The sequence below is a fragment of the Mustela nivalis genome, assembly GCF_964662115.1.
Source record: "Mustela nivalis genome assembly, chromosome: 8".
In the NCBI taxonomy this organism is placed as follows: Eukaryota; Metazoa; Chordata; class Mammalia; order Carnivora; family Mustelidae; genus Mustela; species Mustela nivalis.
This window is the reverse complement of record NC_139027.1, coordinates 98,742,508-98,762,853: the sequence shown is the minus strand read 5'-3', so window position 1 is coordinate 98,762,853 and position 20,346 is coordinate 98,742,508. Positions and strand designations below refer to the sequence as shown.

Below are 20,346 nucleotides of genomic sequence, written 5' to 3'. Positions count from 1 at the left end.
AAGTGGTTGTTTTTCTGTTTCCAGAATTGCTGTTCTTCTTCTCTTCGATCTGCTGATGGATTTTCAGGTGTTTGCAATCTTTAGATAAGCTATCTAGCTGATCTCCGGGTAGCTGAAGTAGTCTCAGCCTGCTACTTCTCCGCCATCTTGACTCCTCCCCCTCGGCCTATCATTATTTTTTGGACAACTTTATCTTGGGACAAACTCAACTGGATCAAGAAAAACTTTTATACTTCAAATATAGTGTGATAAATTGGCTTTTATAATAATGGTCTTCTTTTCTTTTTATTTTTTTTCTGTCTCACGTATTTTATTTTATTTTCTGTTTTATTTGATTTTATTTCTTTTCAGTGTTCCAGAATTCACTGTTTATGCACCACACCCAGTGCTCCATGCAATACGTGTCCTCCTTAATACCACCACCAGGCTTACCCAACCTCCCACCCCCTCCCCTCCAAAACCCTTAGTTTGTTTTCTTTTTAACTATCTAGATACTTCTTTGATTCTTCCTTAGTGCATTTTATTCTGGTTAGTAGAGGTCTGAAACACATTTCAAATAAACTCCTCCAAAAAGTTGATCTTGTAACTTCGAAACCTACTTAGTGCAGCTTATATCATTTTGATACAATTGAACTCACAAATCATGGGACATGGTTTTTCGAACTGACTGGAGGTATGGGAACCCAGGATTTGGCACTGGTACTACTGCTTTAACCTGGAAAATTCCCAATATCTATGGGATTTTCTACTTGTAGTAAATGGATTATAACAGTTTATCCACAAGTTGTTTTGAGAATAGAACAAAAATATGTCACTGTGTCAGTCAATAAAATTATTTGAAGTAGAGTCTTTGCAAATTCAGAGTGTTATTATGCTTTAATTATTTTCTTTGAAAAAAGTCTCACATCAGAGGCTATTTTATATTTCTTTTTATTAAAACATAGTACTTCACAAATAAGAGATTTTTTGCAACTCGTCTCAAATTCTGATCGGGGAAAAGTTGGGTCTTGAGATTTGAAGGAAACCAAGTTTTTTGTTTTTTGTTTTGTTAAGAAGATTGTTGTGTGATAACATAAGTTTGTGAATTATCTGATCATATAGCATCAGTGTGGAATGTATTAATGTTAAGTAAATATACACATCTTCTCTCTCTGCTCCATGGGAAGACCTGTCTCCCCCTGCTACTACGTTGTGTTTGAACTTGGTTGTGTGACTCAGACCAATGGAATGGTAAGTGGACATGATACATGCTACATCCAATCAGAAGATTTAAATTCAAATCATGTGTGTGGTTTGACTTGGTCTCTTGCACTTCTGCCCACCATCATGGGAAAAGCCTTCTCCCGGTAAGCACTGTTCCTTCAGCCTGGCTCACAGAAAGATGTACATATGCACCAGATCTATGCATGACTGCAATTTCTATCTGAACCAACACAGCTGACCTGCAGACTTGAAAGAAATACTTAATTGTAAGCTATTAAGATTGGTGGGGGGAGGTTGTTATGCAACATTTTTGTAGTAAACGCTGATTAATTCACATATTAAATACCTTTTTATTTACAAGATTTCTCGGGACATGTATTATGTTAATGACAATTGTGGATCTCAAAATTAATTGGCCCTATACTAGAACACTATAGGAAACACTATTTTAAAATACAATTTTTAGCATGGCTTTTTTTTTTTTTTTCCCCGACATTCTGTCTTTTCAAAAGTGGAAAGGTTTAAGGTTACAAATCCTATTTTGATACAATTCAGTATTAACCGTGGCTTTATTGTATGCTAACATCCCCTAATATAGACTAGTAATCTAATATAGGAGTCAAGAGCAGTAGCTTTGCTAGTTCAAATGCAAGACAAGCCTTGCATTTAAATCCCAGTTTCATCACTTAGGAGTTAAGGAACCTTGGGGAATTCATTTTCATTCTCTGAAACTGAATGTCCTTATTGGTAAACTTGAGATCATAATAGTGACTACATCATGAAATTGTAGTGAGAATTAATTGAAATAATAGATTTTGCACAGTGCCTGACCCAGTGCATTAACTTAATAAATAGTAGCTAATACCACTATTTTTAAAAGCCCGATTGTACAAAATTCTGTTTAGATAAATTGGAAGTAGAAAAATAGTAAGACTAAAGAATATAGAACAAGTTGATTTTTATCAAAGAACAGATTATTCAGGAAAAATTATCCTCTCTATCATTTGAGAGTCCATTTTTGACTGAATTCATCTTTCTGGTTTCCAAGTTACACTTTCATATTATGGAATTCAGGTTTTCTTAATGTTCACCCTCCTCCACAGACAGCCCCCTGTTCCCGCAATGCAGGGTAAAAGCCAGGCAAGACAGTGACAGTTGGTATTCTGCAAGCCTTTACTTACATGAATGGAATAAGCACCCTGCCTGTAGCACCCCAGGTGGTTCCCAGAACTCACCATCCTTATAAACCACCTGCCCAGGTCAAATTAGCAATTTCTCCTCCTATTAAAATCCAAAGATGGAATTTGGAATCACATGAAAAGTTTCAACATTCCAAAGATTGAAATAGAGCTTCTCTAACCCCTGCTATGATTACTCTGCTTTAAGCGTTAAGAGGAAATGATCTTTTAAAAGGTGGAATAAGCAAAAGGGGCAAACAGTCTCCTCTGGTCTTTCCTGGGAATTTTTAAGGCATTTCCCCAAAGAGCCCTGCAGGCCCTCTAACTTTCCAAAGCTTGTTCATTGTGCCAGAGAAGCAAATATACCTAGAATTGCTCATTGGGGTAATATTTAAGTCAAGGCTAGATTTCAAGCTCAGTTTAAGCACAACATTTAATTTTTTTTTTTTGAGAAGAAAAATTTGCCTTATAAAAATGTTGCTTTTCTTTTAGAGAGATCCATAAACATGCCTTGATTTTCACAATGAGGAAAAAAGAAAAAAGAAGTAGGCTTATATTTCTAAATGTAGATGCCCTGAGTCAGGGTGAGTAAGCTAAGTGAATCTATTCATTTTATATATAACTTTTCTTACCGTACACTGAAATTCTCCAAAATTTCCAGTGATTCTTTCTCATATTTGGTACCATTTAAATCATTCCCCTCCTACAAACAAGCAAATGTTAAAGTCAAAATGGCATGAGTAAATGGCATTGGGAATTTTATAAATTCAATATATAACATTCTGAAGTTTAAAAAATAGTTCTGAAAGCAGACACCCTAATCAACCAAATTATTTAAGGTAATGAGTAGTGAAATGAGGCTAACTTCAACTCTTAGAGCTGATTTGTTAACACATTTCTCAATAACTAAAAGTGATGTCCCTTTCAACTCTTCTTGCTGGGAGGAAAATTCATAATGTCCATGCCTACATGAAGACAATGGAATATTTATAAGACTGTTAAGCAGGTGGCAGCTGGGATGTGTCACAGAACAGAGAATTTTTATGTGTGATAAAACATACATAATACAGAATTGACCATTTTGACCATTTGCATTCACATTCTTCTGTACCATCACCACCATTCATCTCCAGAACTTTTTCGTCATCCTAAACTAAATCTCTATATCCATTAAGGAACAACTCTCATAGCCCCATTCCCCCAGCCTCTGAAAATCAGCTTTCCACTTCTGTTTCCATGAGTTTGTGTATTCTAGGTACCTCAAATAAATGATACAAATACCATACAATATGTGTCCTCTTGTGTCTGGCTTATTTCACTTAGCATAATGTTTTCAAAGTCCATCCATGTCATAGCATACATCAAAACTTCTTTTCTTTAAAAAAGCTGAATTATCCATTGTATATGATACCACATTTTGTTCATCCATTTATCGGTCAATGGACACTCTGATTCCTTCTACCTTTTAGCAGTTAGAGAGATCCATAAACATGTGAGTAACGTTGTCATACACATTGGTATACAAATACCTCTTGAAGTCCCTGCTTTCAATTTTTTGGGGGTGTATACCAAGAAGTGGAGTTGCTGGATCATATGGCAAATCTTCATTTAATTTTTTTTAGGAAACACCATACTGTTTTCCATAGCAGATGCCTCATTTTACATTTCCAAAATTATGCACCAGGGCTCCAATTTCTGCATGTTCTTGCCACCATTTGTTATTTTGATTTTTGTTTTTGTTTTCTTTTGTAATAGCCATGCTAATATCTGTGAAGTGTTATTAAAATTTTGATTTGCATTTCCCTTATGATTAGTGATACTGAGCATCATTTTAAGTGTTAATTGGCCATTTGAATATCTTCTTTGTAGAAGTGTCTATTCAGCTTCTTGGAAGATTTTTAAATTGGATTGTTCAGTGTTTTGATTGTTGTCAAGTTAGCAAAATTTAGATGAATAGCCTAGTTGTGGTGGATTTGTCATCTCAAAAATTGTAACAAAAAATGGAGATAAATATTGTAATGGGTCATATTTTACTTCATTGTTGAAATGATTGTTGAATAAATACAATACATTTTTAGTCAGTGAAGGGAGATTTATTTTTCATGGAACTCATTCCGAACGAATCATGTACTTCTATATTTAGTGGATTTCTCCCCTTCCACAGGTATTTCTTTTGGACTCCTATAATCAGAGAACACTGTAAAGAGAAGTGTTTTCTTGTGGTATTTCTCCTCTCATCTCTTTCCTACCTTCTGTTTGCTCTTTTCTTCTTGCTGAGAAACAGCAATGTTACCGGCAGCAGGATCATTTCTATTTGTGTTGGAAGCAGACCTCCCAGCCCAGATGGGGTGAAATGGAGCCACATTCGGTATCCTCCTGACCACACAGAATTTTGTCACCATGCCCTGTACCATGCCTTCACCTGATTGCTTGTTCATCTGGGCCTTGGACAGGTCTCCTCAGCACTTAAAACCCCTTTCCCCCTGTGGGTAAATCTGTATCTGACATCACCTCACATAACTGTGTGCTGATGACCTAAGGCCTAGCCTGGAAACTGCTGCAACTGCCTAGACTCTTGGTCCTTCTCTGTTGCACCCTCACCATTACCTGCACAAAATGGCTCATCTGAACCTCTGCCCAGCCCACTAACTCTATACAGCATCCAACAGCCTCACTAGAAATTTTAACAGACACATATAACCACTTACCCTGAGTCAGGCACTGTCCTTGGCATGTAATAGTAACTCATTGAAATCTTATAATAACCCTATGTATCCTATTATTATTCTCATTTCACAAATGTGGAAACTATGGCAAGGAGCAGCAAAGCAAATTGTCTGGGGACACACAACCAGTAAGTGGTGGGAACCAGGGAGTAGCTCCTATGACTTCTTAACCACCACTGCAGGCTGCCTTTGGGATTTGCTTGACCCCAAAGGAAACTTGTCCAAGTCCTTCTCCCTCCCAGTCTCAACACCTGCCACTCACCAACCCTCCCCCAACCCACTTTAAAGCAAGTCATCAGGAGGAATTATTGCAACTTTGAGTCTTTTTATCGAAGATACACTTTAAGGCTGAAGCATAGAACTCAGCATTAAGGATATTATTATATCCTTCTCTCAGCTTCATCCAATCTGCTGTCATCCCTTTTCCTCATATTCTTGATTGATGGACTGATGCGCCATTGAGGAATTGCTAAATTGAAACAAAACGAGATCAGGGTTGAGTTAATCTTACAGCTGATTTCTATGTAACTCTTGTTTCTCATGAGATCAGACTCACAAAGATGAACCATGAGGATGGCCATATGTGGCCACAGACCAAGACAAAAATGCTCCAATTATGATTTATCTTCTTTTTTGGAGAGAAATTATTAGAAAGGGCAAACATTCTAAAATAATACAGTGATTATAGTCTGTGGTCAGGAATCTAGAATATTAATATGTGACAGCATCATAACTGAAAATCCCCTGCTAATTCATCACAGGTCCTATTTGAAGTTCCCTCAAATCACTAAATCCAAAGCCAAACCATGTTGTCCCAGATTCTCCTGCATTGAAGATCTTTGCAAGATGCCACAAGTCTGACTTTATCAAACCACAAAGGGATTTCAGTTCTTTCTCCCAACCCCCAGCTTGGAACTGAATCACATGAGAAGGCTCCTAGCCCAACAGTGTGGACAGGTCACACCTGTCCTCTGGTGAGAGAGGAAACAAATGAACAGTTTCAGAGGGATGGTAAAAACCTGGCCCCAGAAATAATGGTCATCTGAGGTACCAGCTGTAAAAAAGAGGGAAGGAGTCCAGATGGAAGGAAAATGTCAAATGAGGAAACAGAGAAGAAAGGAGAGCAAGTATAGGCAGAATCAATAATGAATGACAGAAAGGGTTGGTCAGCACCCTGCCATGAGTTACCTCTTAGTTAAACGCTTAAACCAATGTAGAAACTGAGGCACAGAGAAGAGTGGATGCAAGATTGCTCAGCATCGAGGTAGAGAGGGAAGTAAAGAAAGGGCTACTCTGCTCTGCAGAATGACTTCTGACACTATGGTTTGCAGTGTTGTTTTGGCCATTGTAGCAGATTCTCCAGGGTACGTAACAGAGGAGAGGCGGTAACTGAAGAGAAGAGATGGCATCGTTATTATTGACAGATGATATAACTGAATTTTTAGAAAGCCTAAAAATTTAGTTACGGTTTTAGGGTACCCAAATAAGGTGATGTTGCTAGATACAAAGCAAATACACCAAAACTAAATAGCTTTCCAAATATAAGCAATCATTTATTCAAAAAGGATAAGAACCTATATGAATCACATGAGCAAAAATACACCAAAAAAAAAAAAAACCCCACAAAAGAATGGCTTTAAGAATAAATGTGCAAAAGTAAAACAGAAATACCACCACAAAATTTGCCTGAAGATATAAAATCTTAGTAATTGTAAAACATAGTGCAAGACAGAGGATGAGTAGATTATGGCACAAAGTCAATTTTTCCCAAATGAGTACATCAGATGAATAACTTCCATTAAAATCTTGATGGAATTTCTTTTGAATATGTTAGAGAAATTTTTCTGAAAATAAAAAGAGACCAGAATAGGCAGGACTTAAAAAAAGGAAACAAACAAACAAACAATACTGGGTGTGGCTCCTCTTAGCAGATACAAAATGCAACACCTAACAGTAGCTACCGTGTGTAACCCATCTGTGATAAATACCATGCCATGACTTTCCTGAACTGCCACATTTCCTTTCCCCCAACAACCTTATGCAGAGGGACCACAAGTACTCCCTTCCAACAGGAGCCAGGGAGTTTGTGTACCACTTCACAGAGGCTCACAGTTAATGTTGTATAGCACCCTCTAATTCAGTACCTACCTGCCATGCTTTGAGCTACAAAAGTTGCCATGCTTTGAGCTACAAAAAGTCAAGCCAGGTGGCATTGATGCTTAATCAACAATGAGTCAATGGACCAGAAATGAGTAGCCTGGATTCACTGTTAAAAAAAAAAACACCTCATCCCCCCCCAAGCAAAGAATATCTTTAAGAGGTACTGAGCAATTACTTGTTTATTTTAGAAAAAGAAAGCAAAACATTCTCACATTATGTGACCTACTAAAACAAAGTCTAACAGGATTAAGGAGCAAAATGGGAAAAAACGTGGGGCACCCGGGTGGCTCAGTGGGTTAAAGCTCTGCCTTGGGCTCAGGCAATGATCCTAGGATCCTGGGATCAAGCCCTGAATAAGGCTCTCTGCTCAGCGGGGAGCCTGCTTGCCCCTCTCTCTCTGCCTGCCTCTCTGCCTACTTGTGATCTCTCTCTGTGTGTGAAATAAATAAAAAATCTTAAAAAAAAAAGAAAGAAATGGGAAAAAACAAAAACAAGTACAAAACTCCAACACAGAAGAACATGTGAGAGGGATGCCTGGGTGGCTCAGTTGGTTGGACGACTGCCTTCAGCTCAGGTCATGATCCTGGAGTCCCGGGATCGAGTCCCGCATCAGGCTCTCAGCTCCATGGGGAGTCTGCTTCTCTCTCTGACCCTCTCCTCGTTAATGCTCTCTCTCACTGTCTCTCTCTCAAGTAAATAAATAAAATATTTAAAAAAAAAAAAAGAAAAATATGTGAGAGTCTAACCACTCTCATGTTGGAGAAATGCTTTCTATGAAAGAAATCTGAAGGGAAAACTAATAAGAAGATCTAATGATTCAAAATGTCAAAGATATCTTAACCAAATATCTTAAATTGGTTAAAATTGTAATCAAATATACATACTGAATGTAGAAAGTGCCCAAAGTGCCCATATAGCCTAATAATATGTATCAAGCTGATTGAAAGTTCTTGTCCTGTGATTCCCTATTCTTGTTCAAAGACTTTACTCTAAGGGAAGCCACCAGCAATGAGGCCAAAGATGAGAGGGTCTGCCCGGCAACAAACTTGGTAAAAGTTGCTAAATCATCTAACTGGAGAAACAAATTCAATAGGAAAAAAAGATTAACTAATTCTGGTGCATTTCTATGATACATAAGTTGCCATTAGCATGGTGTTTTCAAAGAACATGTAGTGAATGGGAAGCTCTCAGGACAAAAGTTTGAGTATATGTACATCTGGAAAAGAGAAAAATAATTGTCAGATTATACACTAAAGTGTCAAAGATGGTGATGGGAGGGGGTGGTAATTACCAGAAAGTCTTCTTTTTTTTGTTTTTTGTTTTTTTTTTTAATTTTATTTAGATTCCAGTTAGTTAACATACAGGGTAATAGTTTCACATGCACAATTTTGTAATTCAACACCCCCATACAATGGCTAGCGTTCACCACAGGTGCACTCCTTAGTCCCCGTCAGCTATTTATCCCATTCCCCACCCACCTTCCTTCTAATGACCATCAGTTTGTTTTTTCAGTCTGTTTCCTGGTTTGTCTCTCTTTTTTGTCCCTCTTAAATTCCATATACGTGTGAAATCATGTGGTATTTATCTTTCTCTGAATGACTTATTTCACTTTGCTTAATACTTTTTAGTTGCAGCCATGTTGTTGCAAAAAGCAAGGTTTCATTCTGTTTTTTATGGCTGAGTAATATCCCATTGTCTTAATCTTCTTTATCTCCTTTATCCATTCATCTGTCAGTGGACACTTGGACTGTTTCCATAATTTGACTATTATAGATAACACTGTTATAAACATAGGGGTGCATGCATCTCTTTGAATTAATACTTTTATGTTCTTTGGGTAAATACCCAGTACTGCAATTGCTGGATTACAGGGAAGTTCTATTTTTAACTTTTTGAGAAACATCTATACTGTTTTCCAGAGTGCTGTACCAGTTTGCATTGTCACCAACAGCCCAGAAAGTTTCCCTGTTGTCCATATCCTCGCCAGCACCTGTTGTAGAAAGTCTTACTTTTATACTCTCTTTTTAATTTCTGTAATATTTTACTTTTTCACACTAAAAATAATCTACATTTGTAATTGGAAAAGGAGAAGAAATTTAAAACTAAAACACTAGATTCAAAATCGCATATCAAATATTACTATAAATTTTGGTTATTCATACATAAATGTAAATATATTTTCATTGTATTTATTTTATTTATTTATTTTTTAAAGATTTTGTTTATTTACTTGACACAGAGAAAGAGAGATCATAATTAGGCAGAGAGGCTGGCAGAGAGAGAGGGGGAAGCAGATTCCCTGCTGAGGAGAGAGCCCTATGTGGGGCTCGATCATGACCTGAGCTGAAGGCAGAGGCTTTAACCCACTCAGCCACCCAGGCGCCCTTATTTTTTTAAAAATCATAGTAATAATAAAAAAAAACCAAAAACGGAATAGTGGAAACGAGTGAACAATACAGGTTTTCCTATGAAGTAGTGGTTGTTCTCTTGTAGTCCTTTTTTTTTCTCTTTTCTTTTCTTTTTTTTTTTTTTTCCTTTCTTGGTTTGTTTTCTGGGGGAGGGGCCTGCCACGTGGGTCAATGATGTTTCCTGAGTTAAGTCCTCCCACCCCCCTCAAGGGGGTGGGCTCTGAGGAAACTGGTTTTTTTCAGTCTTTTCTTCTCTGGCGGTTTCTATGCTTGTTCACCCTTTTTTTTTTTTCTCTCACCTTGACTGCCTTTGATGGTTTTTGTAGTTTTAGAGGAAAACAAACCACACCCTGATCTCCCTCTCAGAGAGAAGCCTCAGTCTGGGTGCAGAGCCTAAATAAGTTCCCCCTTGCCCATTGGCAGAGCACGTTCCAAGTTACAGACCCTGGGGGCGCAGGATCTTTTGCTTGTACCCAAAGCCAAAGCAGTGGCAGCTGTCTGGGAGCTCCCAACCGCCAGAGAGGTTCCAAGCAGCTATCACACACTGAGATTTTGCCGCTGGCCTGGGCTGGGAGTGCCTGGCTTGCGCGCACCTCTTTCAGAGGCGGCTATGGAATGGGAGAAGATATTTGCAAATGACAGTACAGACAAAAGGTTGATATCCAGGATCTATAAAGAACTCCTCAAACTCAACGCACAGGAAACAGGCAAACATATCAAAAAATGGGAAGAAGATATGAACAGACACTTCTCCAATCAAGACATACAAATGACTATCAGACACATGAAAAAATGTTCATCATCCTTAGCCCTCAGGGAGATTAAATTAAAACCACATTGAGATATCACCTTACACCAGTTAGAATGGCCAAAATTAACAAAACAGGAAACAACATGTGTTGGAGAGGATGTGGAGAAAGGGGAACCCTCTTACACTGTTGGTGGGAATGCAAGTTGGTGCAGCCTCTTTGGAGAACAGTGTGGAGATTCCTCAAGAAATTAAAAATAGAACTTCCCTATGACCCTGCAATTGCACTCCTGGGTATTTACCGCAAAGATACAGATGTCGTGAAAAGAAGGGCCATCTGTACCCCAATGTTTATAGCAGCAATGTCCACGGTCGCCAAACTATGGAAAGAACCAAGATGCCCTTCAACGGACGAATGGATAAGGAAGATGTGGTCCATATACACTATGGAGTATTATGCCTCCATCAGAAAGGATGAATATCCAACTTTTGTAGCAACATGGACGGGACTGGAAGAGATTATGCTGAGTGAAATAAGTCAAGCAGAGAGAGTCATTATCATATGGTTTCACTTATTTGTGGAGCATAACAAATATCATGGAGGACAAGGGGTGTTAGAGAGGAGAAGGGAGATGGGAGAAATTGGAAAGGGAGGTGAATCATGAGAGACTATGGACTCTGAAAAATAATCTGAGGGGTTTGAAGTGGAGGGGGTGTGGGAGGTTGGGGTACCAGGTGGTGGGTATTATAGAGGGCACGAATTGCATGGAGCACTGGGTGTGGTGAAAAAATAATGAATACTGTTTTTCTGAAAATAAATAAATTGAAAAAATTAAAAAAAAACTAATGATGTACTTGCTATATGTTGGCAAATTGAATTTAAATAAAAAATTTTAAAAATCATAGTAATTATCAGAAAGGAAGCATGATTGGTAACTATTTCTTTCTTTCTTTTTTTTTTTTTTTTAAGATTTTATATATTTATTTGACAGAGATAGAGCAGGTGCACAAGCAAAGGGAGCAGCAGCAGAGGGAGAACCATGTTCCCTGCTGGACAGGGAGCCTGACATGGGGTTTGATCCAGATCATAAAAGGAGCTAAAGGCAGACACTTAACCAACTGAGCCACCCAGGAGCCCACTTTCTATTTCTTTTTTACTAATTCTTGTACTTTCAAAATCTGATGTGTATTATCTTATTGTTTTAATAAGAAAAAATAAATAATGTGCTAATGTAAATATAAATCCAAAATTGTTCAGCTTTTCTGCTTCCAGCAAAGCAGATTTTCGGGTGTTGTTTCATGGCATGCACGAACAAACCATTTCACATGCTTGTGTCTCTGGTTTAAGTTATACAAAAGCCATCCCATTTTCCCTTGTAAGGGTGTCATTTAAATGTTCAGGTGTAGGTGGGTGTAGTGTGGGTGGGGAGGACAAGGTGCCTTTCCTCAGCATCACATTCAGGAGTAGTGGTGGCAGGTGGGTGGTTAGGAAGCCTGTGGGACAGAGCAGAGACCTTCACGGCTCAGGAGGACATCAGCAGAAGAATGTGGCAATTGGATATTACAAGAGCTTGACCCAAGGAAAAATTTCTGGACAGAGACTGTGTAGAATTTTCCCTTCTCCTGCCCCAGGGAGAAGGCAGCATTGCTGGCAGCATCTGGAGCTGCAGGTGGGACAGATTTGAACAGCAACGGGATGTGAAACTCTTTACTGAATATTTTTTTACAGTAATGTTCGTATTTGAAAACACAACTTCCTGCTGTAAGTTCTCTTCATCTCACCTGGCGCAGCCAGAGTGAAATGAGAGAGGGCTGTAGGATTCTGTCAACAGTGAGAGAAGCACGGAAAGTAGGAGTAACTGTTCAGAAGAAGAGAGGAATGTCGATTTGCCCAGCACGTGTCTCTCCATGTATCAACATCCCTTTCCCTGCAGAACATGTTTTCCTACCTCCTCACACCCTGGACTCTTTTTACCGACTTTTCTTTTCACACCATGCTAATTCATGCCTTGCGTGCCTTTTTTTATCCCGCTGTGTGGCTGACAAACCTCAAAGTCAGTAGGTGGTCATGGAATTGTGCCCCAGATCCTGTAAGGGAAGTAGGTGTGGAGTTGACATGACTCAGGACAGGATCTTTCAGCACCAGTTCTGGGAGCTTCCAGATTATAGAACACACGTCCTATCGGCGGCGAACACACAGGGGCACCTCGTTTGGGCCCTAGGCAGGCAGAGAGGCCAGACAGCACCTGTGTTCCACGAGGTGGCCTTCCTCCCGTACCCACGATCGGCAGAGCCCTGTCTGCAGACTTGGCAGCCTAAACAGGCAGGACGTTTCCAAACATAACCCGCCATTGAAGAGATCAGTGTTATTTCGCCTGCACGGGGTGTCACTGGCAGCCGGTCTCTCTGACTTCGGCTGACACACCGCTGGAGCAGGCAGCAGGCCAGGTTCGGCCAACTCAGAAGTCTGGCTGGGGTTTCCATGCCTCTTGTACACCGTCAGGAAAGAGCTGTTCTTGCAGATTGCTCATTAATTGGCAAAACAAACATTTTGTTCTCTAGTGTGATTTGGGTACCAATTCCAAGGCACAGATGTATATTTTTAGATCTTCTTATGTGACACTTGGCTCTTCTTGTCATGCAAATTTTTTTTCTTTTCTTACGTCCCCTGGTGAAATATTTTTCTCTCAAAACACCAAAACCTCACATAGCCAGTCCAGCAGGGAAACTGAATGACGAGGATGGGATTCTAACCCATGCGTGCAGAGAACAATGGATTAGCAGTCCATCGCCTTAACCGCTCGGCCACCTCGTCACTTCCATTTGTGTCCTCTTTTATATACGATTTAAAGAGCAGTCAGAAGAGCTGTTTATTACCCCCAGACCCAGGAGAATAGAGGCCCAGTGGTCGATCTAGGGAGATGAAAGACTGAACAGCAGATTATTCAGGCAGAATGTTCCCCTCAATACACAGAGTATCCCAAGTGCTTTTACCCTTTGTAAATCTGTTCAGCATGCCTGCAAAAGTGAAAGTATAAGCCTTTTTGCTTTCCATGGAAAAAGCAGGGAAATTAAAAGGGAGAGAGGAATAAATAATCCTTACTTTGGCATAGCTGAAAATAGATGTCTTCTTGGGTAATATTCTCATTCTTTCCGGGGTTATGGGGGAGGGTGCTTTTAAATATTCCCAGGCTCAGGCCATACCCAAAAACAATGAAATCACAATTTCAGGAATTTGAGCTTGTAGATAGCCACGGTGAGCAACCAAGTCCAAGAACTACCATTTTGTTAACCTTTCAGGTGCCCTGGTCTCTCTGTGTACATGAGTGTTTGGAGGGGCTGTCACCTCAAGCTGGCATCTGATTTGGTCCCTGAAGGAGGAGTGGCGTAGAAGGGCAGGGTCCATTCCAGCCCAGAAAGACACAGCAGCATAAGCACGGGGAACAGAATTCTGCTTTGTCACAGCAATCCTGGTAACTCCAGAGTATCTGCAGACCCTCTGGAGACTTCCAGGAGCCCCTCATGGCTCTGCTCACATCCCTGCCTGTGGGGAGTCTCTAAACGTCTCTGGGTGCATAGCAACATGGGTCATATTTGATCACTTCTCACTCACCCCTCACCTCCTAGAGAATGTCATGGCTGTCAAGTACTGCATCTTTCCTGTACGTTCTCTACATCACCTATGTTTTAGGATATTTTTAAGGGAATGGGTAGATGAATTAATCAATTGATGTCAATATTACCCTGGTTTGTCATCAATTCATTTCAGTTCATTATATGTTTATTAAGTGCCTTCTATGGAACTGGCCCCCTGGTGTAGACTCTGGAGCTATAATTCCAAATAGGAGGGAACCCTTGCAAATCTTTGGTGTCCAAAGTTTCCCCCAGGACCCCTCCACCACAAGGCTCCTCTGTCCTATAACGTGCATGTTAATTCCCATTCTTCCTTTGATTTTTCTCACACTGCCCCTCCCTCTCTATGGAAGATTTTGGACAGAGAGAAAAAGGTGTATTTGGGATTGAATCAGCTCCTGCAAATGGGTGCTGAAAGCCCTGCTTATTTTAGTGCACATGCTTTATACCAGGGCTACCTTCAGGATTCTCTCTTCAACTGGCGGGGGGTGGAGAGTGAGTACTTATTCAGAGAGGAATAGAATTTAATATAAACATTCCTTGCCCTCTCTCCTACCCCCACCCTCCAAAATTACTTGACACTGAGGGCAAGAACCTGGTCTCAGATTGTCTATAAAACCAGCTGTTCCAATATTTGAACTCACAGAACTGCCCTCCAGTTAATTTGGAATTTGGATTGAAATCATGTTCCAAGTTTTGCCCTAATTCAGTCAGCCAACAGGTATTTCTGGGTCCTTCAAGGAGACCTGGTACTGTACCCTTAGATTTTATTTCTCTGGAGCCCAAAAAGGTGAAATCCACAAAACTAATTCATAGGTTACAGCAAAATGTACAGATTGGTGTATTCCCCTGCCCTGTGAAGACTCTGTGTACCTTCTCCTGCAGGATACACATTTTGTCTTTCCTTAACAGAACTTTGCACCCATCCAACATAGGTGCTTTCTTTGGCAGTAAATGGATTCTTATTTGAGAAAGAATTGCCAAAAGGTCTTGTTATGGGGCTGCTATTTGAAGCCTACATGGAAGTCAAAGATTCACCTGGCCATGACTTTGAAGGAAATGCCTTTGTCTGAAATCTCTGAATACTGTTTATGCCCTGACCTGTTGGAAAAGATTTCCAGAGAGCTAAATGTCATGAACTTTAAGGTCCAGGAAATAGAATCTTGTTAGCAAAGGCTTGTGTTTAATTTTGTCTTACCTCCTATAATGAGGAAAACGTCACCTAATTTTACATAAAAACTCCCCTATGTTATTGCAGATCTTAGAGCCTGTCTTAAAACAGTCCCATCCAGAAAATTCCAAGTCAGGAACAAAAGTGGTGGGGACCGGCCTGAAGCGTGATGAACTTGTGTTTAACAGGTATTTCATTTCTAAGAAAACTGACAGTTGAAAGCACAGTAGGTTATTTATAAAGTAATGACAGAGGGCCGCCTGGGTGGCTCAGTGGGTTAAGCCTCTGCCTTTGGCTCCAGTCATGGTCTCAGGGTGTTGGGATTGAACCCCCATCAGGCTCTCTGCTCAGCAGGGAGCCTGCTTCCCGCCCCCCCCTCCCGCCACCAACCCCACCACTGCCTGCTTCTCTGCCTACTTGTGATCTCTCTCTGTCAAATAAGTAAATAAAATCCTTAAAAAAAAAAAAAGAATGATAGGACTTGAAGATCGAGTGCCCATGATGACATTTTGACAAATTTATACAACGTGTGCAATTTATAATATGAGTTATTAGAATAGTTGTGGTTTCTGCAAATTTTACATGGAAAAACTGGGGAATGCTTGATGCTTGACTAATCCACTATAGAGGGCCCTCTGAAGAAGAGGCGAGCCATGTAGCAAGTGCCCACAAGTGTAAGTGATTCAAAGACAGTGAGGGTGTCTTTCATAACTGTCCCATAATAATTTATATTTACTTAACAATTGTGGGAGTCGATCTCAAAGTTTAGGCATAATGTTTTTTAAACGCATGGTTTGTTTCAGTACTTATGAGCTGAAATTAGAAATAATATATGGGGGTGTATTTTGCTTTCTTTATTACTCTCTTTTCTTTCCTGAAATTTAAGCTGGGTGCATATGAACAAAATGGGACCTTTTCTTGGTGGAATATCATAGTGACAGAACTACCATGACAAAAAAAGGACTCTTAGGATAGTATTTGGATAATTAAATTCTAATGTAAATGATGCTGTCTTCAATCCTCGATTCCAGTATACTGAGAGTCTCTCTTTTCTATGTAGCAAGTAGGCAGTACACTAGTATGCAACCAGCCCTGGTAAAAATCGATTTTTCCCCTAAACAGTATGCCATAGGGGCACCTGGGTGGCTTAGTTGGTTAAACTTCTGCCTTCGGCTCAGATCATGATCCCAAGGTCCTGGGATTGAGACTCACATTGGTCTCTCTGTTCATTGGGGAGCCTGCTTTTCCTCTCCCTCTGCCTACTGCTCCCACTGCTCATGCATTCACTCTCTCTGTCAAATAAATAAAATCTTTAAAAAAAAAAAAAAAACAGTAAGCTCTAGCTCATCATAAATATTCAATAGCTTTTAATTATCTGGTGAAATACAATTTAAAAATGCTATAATATCTTGAAAGCACAAAGAAAATACTTTTCATTTGAGAAAAGCAAACAAAGCAACCATTTCCTTAATCCCTTTAAAATTTTCTGTAGTTTACATTTTTGATAATGCATTTCCTTCTAGATTTTAAAAATAATGTAAATATTTATGCAGCTACCAAGATATGTTAAATTGAATATATATTATATTTGTAACCAAGATATGTTAAATTGAATATATATTATATTTGTATTTCTTTTTTGGTGGTTCCGGACTCACTCTATGAACAACATAATTTTGGGAGACTCACACGAACTACATGAAAAATACTTTTTAAATCTATCCTATTTTGATTTCATTAATAAGTGAATTTTTCAATGTAAACAACAACAACAAAAAGATATGGCATATCTCCTATATGCACCTAATCTAGGGCTAATGTAATTTCTGTAACCAAGTTCTGCAGGTTTGATTCCCAAAGCCATGTTTTAAAATCCTTTTCCTATGCTCCAAAGTCCATGTCTGCATCTCACTGCAAACACACCAACCATGCATGATGCTGTATGTTTTGAAGCGAAAGTTTGAAACGCCAAAGGAAAGTTCATTAGAACATTAGAACAATTTTGTAATCTTGAAAAAAATCAAATATAGGAAATGTCCAAAGTATTTCTATTTGTCTAGCAAAAGAATGTTAGAAAGTAAACAGTGATTCTGAATCATCACCAGTTTGATTAAATTTTCTACCTCTTTAGGTTTAAGAATTTTTTTTTTCTTCCTCGGTCTCAAAAAGCTTCCTGACATAAAATGCATCTATGTCAAGGTGACACTTTACATGTGTTTTTGGTTTTTTTTAAAGATTTTATTTATTTATTTGACATGCAGAGATCACAAGTAGGCAGAGAGGCAGACAGAGAGGAAGGGAAGCAGGCTCCCTGCTGAGCAGAGAGCTAGATGTGGGGCTTGATTCCAGGACCCTGGGATCATGATCTGAGCTGAAGGCAGAGGCTTGAACCCACTGAGCCACCAAGGTGCCCCTACCTTGTGGGTTTTGAAAGGTGGTGGAGGAGTTCCTGGAGGAGAAAGAGGCTGACACAAAATACAAGTGTCATTTTTCCCCTGGGAAAAGAGGGTCACAGTTGTTCCTGTGATTTTAGCAGTGACAGTGTTTCAAAAGGATACCTTAAAACTGAAACGGGACTTCTGAGTTTAGAACTGCCTATGTAAATCTGGGCTGCACTGCCCAGTTTTTCACTTTCCTGTGTAAAGCGACACATCGAAGAGACTAGATATTCTCTCCACAGCCTGCCACCCTTGCCCATGACACAGGCTTCAGAAAACAGAAAGGTGGCCCCCAGGCTGACTCAAGCTCTGGTGTCTGAGAGACACTTGGGGCCCATCCATGCTTTTTTTTTTTCTTTCTTTATTACATGTGCTATATTTCCAGGTGGATAAATACCTGGTTCAACCTTTTGTTTACTTCAGGAGGGAGGTATCAGAATCACAACAAATAGAAAGAACTTCCCTCCACCTGCTCGGCAGGACAAAATAATCCATAGCGAGTTCCCTATGTTTCACTTTCTTTGTTTTGCCGTAAGAACGGTGCCCCTCCCCAACCCTGCCACTGAAAGTACTAAGTGAACTAATTGTTGCATTGTTTTTCTTGGCGTGATTTTTGTGTTTTATTAGTTTCTCCACTTCACGTTGCTAGTGATTTAACTTCACCCCAGCATCTGAAAGGCTGCAATCCGATAAAATAAGTAAATTAATAAAGTATAAAGTGCTTCCAAGCTCGGCAGACACCTTTTTGTATGCTGTGATTTTACTGCTCTTCCCAGCTGATATTTATAACTCGGCCATATGTGGTTATAAAGATTTATTATGAGCCTGTGGAATAAGTTCTGTTAATGTGTACAGAAAACGTCCAAGTTTTGACTCTGTAAGCCTTGGGGATTTCTAATAAGATGAAGCCATTTTGATCGCCAGCCAAGCAGTGTGCAGTTGGAGTGAGGCCTCGGACTGACAAAGGGCTTAGCTATGCATCCTAGACTATACTTGCCCTGTGTGTGGGTTTGCTCAAAATGTTTGCAGAGCTCAGGTAGGTATTTTTTTTCCTCATCACCATCCTCATATGAGAAAAGAGTTGAAGTTTGAGACTCTGTTGACTAAAAGTCGGAATGGAAAATTTTAAGACGATAAATAAAGGCCGAACTAAAAATGCAGGGTAGAGCCTCAGAAGTATAGTGAATAGGGCATCTGTACCTGATCCCCCCACCCCGCACCACCACCAACCTTGTCTGGCCAGAGGCTGGTGACTCTGAGTTCATCAGGAGACAGAAAATTGCAGACATTGGCGGGTACTAACCTCCCCGCCCCACCTCCCCTTCCACGGCCAGCAGAAAAGAAGGACTGGGCCTTTCCTTTTATGCCTTCCTTCATTTTCTGAAACTTCTCTTGCCCTTAATGTATATGTGTTTTTTCCAAGCAAATTCATGCCATGTGGAAAAGAGAAAGATCTCAAAATGAAACAACAGAGTGAGACAGTTCAAAAAGTATGCAGCAATTTTGTCAAGCTTGACTGCATTAGAATCACCTGGGGAAGGCTTTAAAGATACTAAAATGTCCGGTGCATGTTTTCCCCCCAGAATGCTGCTGGGGCAATTTTTTTTTTTTCCTTAGAAGATCCCTGGGTGAAAGAAGGAGAAGGAGAAGGTCTCCAGATTCTCCTCCAGGAGAAGGGGAAGCTCGAGTCGTGGCCCACTGGTTTAAACCCTAATTCTCAGTGAATTTTCACAGAAGTCTTGAAAATAAGTAATATTTTTCTACTGCCAGAACTTGACAATCTCCGAAGATTGCTTGAGAGGCAATATTTATTAACAAGGAAGAGCTCAGGTGGTGAAAAAAATCTGCTCTGACAAAAGAAAGCCAAACACCTGAGAGAAAAGATAGGACCTGAGCTTACCAAGTGGGTATCTTGAAGTTTCTGAAGGTGTTGTGAAATTTCTGCACAGCACCATGTTTTTAAAAGATTTTATTTATTTATTTGAGAGAGGGAGACAGCGTGAGTAGTGGGCAGAAGGAGAGGGAGAAACAGATTCCCTGCTGAGCAGGAAGCTTGATTTGGGACTTGATCCCCAGACCCTGAGATCATGACCTGAGCCAAAGGCTGATGCTTAACCAACTGAGCCACCCAGGTGCCCCTACCCTTTCTTTTATTAGTGTGGTATATCACGTGGATAGTCAATTACTTAAAAATAAAATCTTTAAAAAATAAGAATAAGAATACAATGGATTTCCCAGGGTTGTTAAGGATTAAATAAGACAACTTATGAGGTGGTAAGCATGGTGCCTGGCATGGAGGGAGTCCTCAATGAGTGGTTTGATGTGTGAGGGAAGTGGTAGCAGCAACAAGAGCCACCCAGCGCCCTTTTGCACAACACCATTTCCCCTTTATTCATCCCCTTTATTCATGCCCAGAAAGTTCTAGATCTTTTCCCAGTTTTATCTTACAATTGAATTATTTCCCCCTCTAGCTCTTTTTCTAGCAGATCTGTGAAGTGCCATATTAGATTGTACTTAATTAATCCCCAAATATCTGTATATGATGATTTAATATATGATTCCATTATCATCAACATTATAAGATAATTTTGATATTTATCCTAAATAAGCAATGAATATAGACTTTTGAGTATTCAGTAATCATAGACTGACAGTACACAAATTCTTAGGACCTCCCTTCT

General features: G+C 39.7%; 1 long non-coding RNA gene across 1 annotated transcript in view; it reads right to left on the bottom strand.

Moving 5' to 3' along the window:
• The window catches only part of LOC309871418, a 43,762-nt gene that overhangs the window by 22,957 nt on the left and 459 nt on the right, over positions 1–20,346 (bottom strand). The window contains exon 2 of the long non-coding RNA XR_014315270.1: positions 3,014–3,084. This is a non-coding gene — a long non-coding RNA (uncharacterized lncRNA). The remainder of the gene's footprint in view (positions 1–3,013; positions 3,085–20,346) is intronic.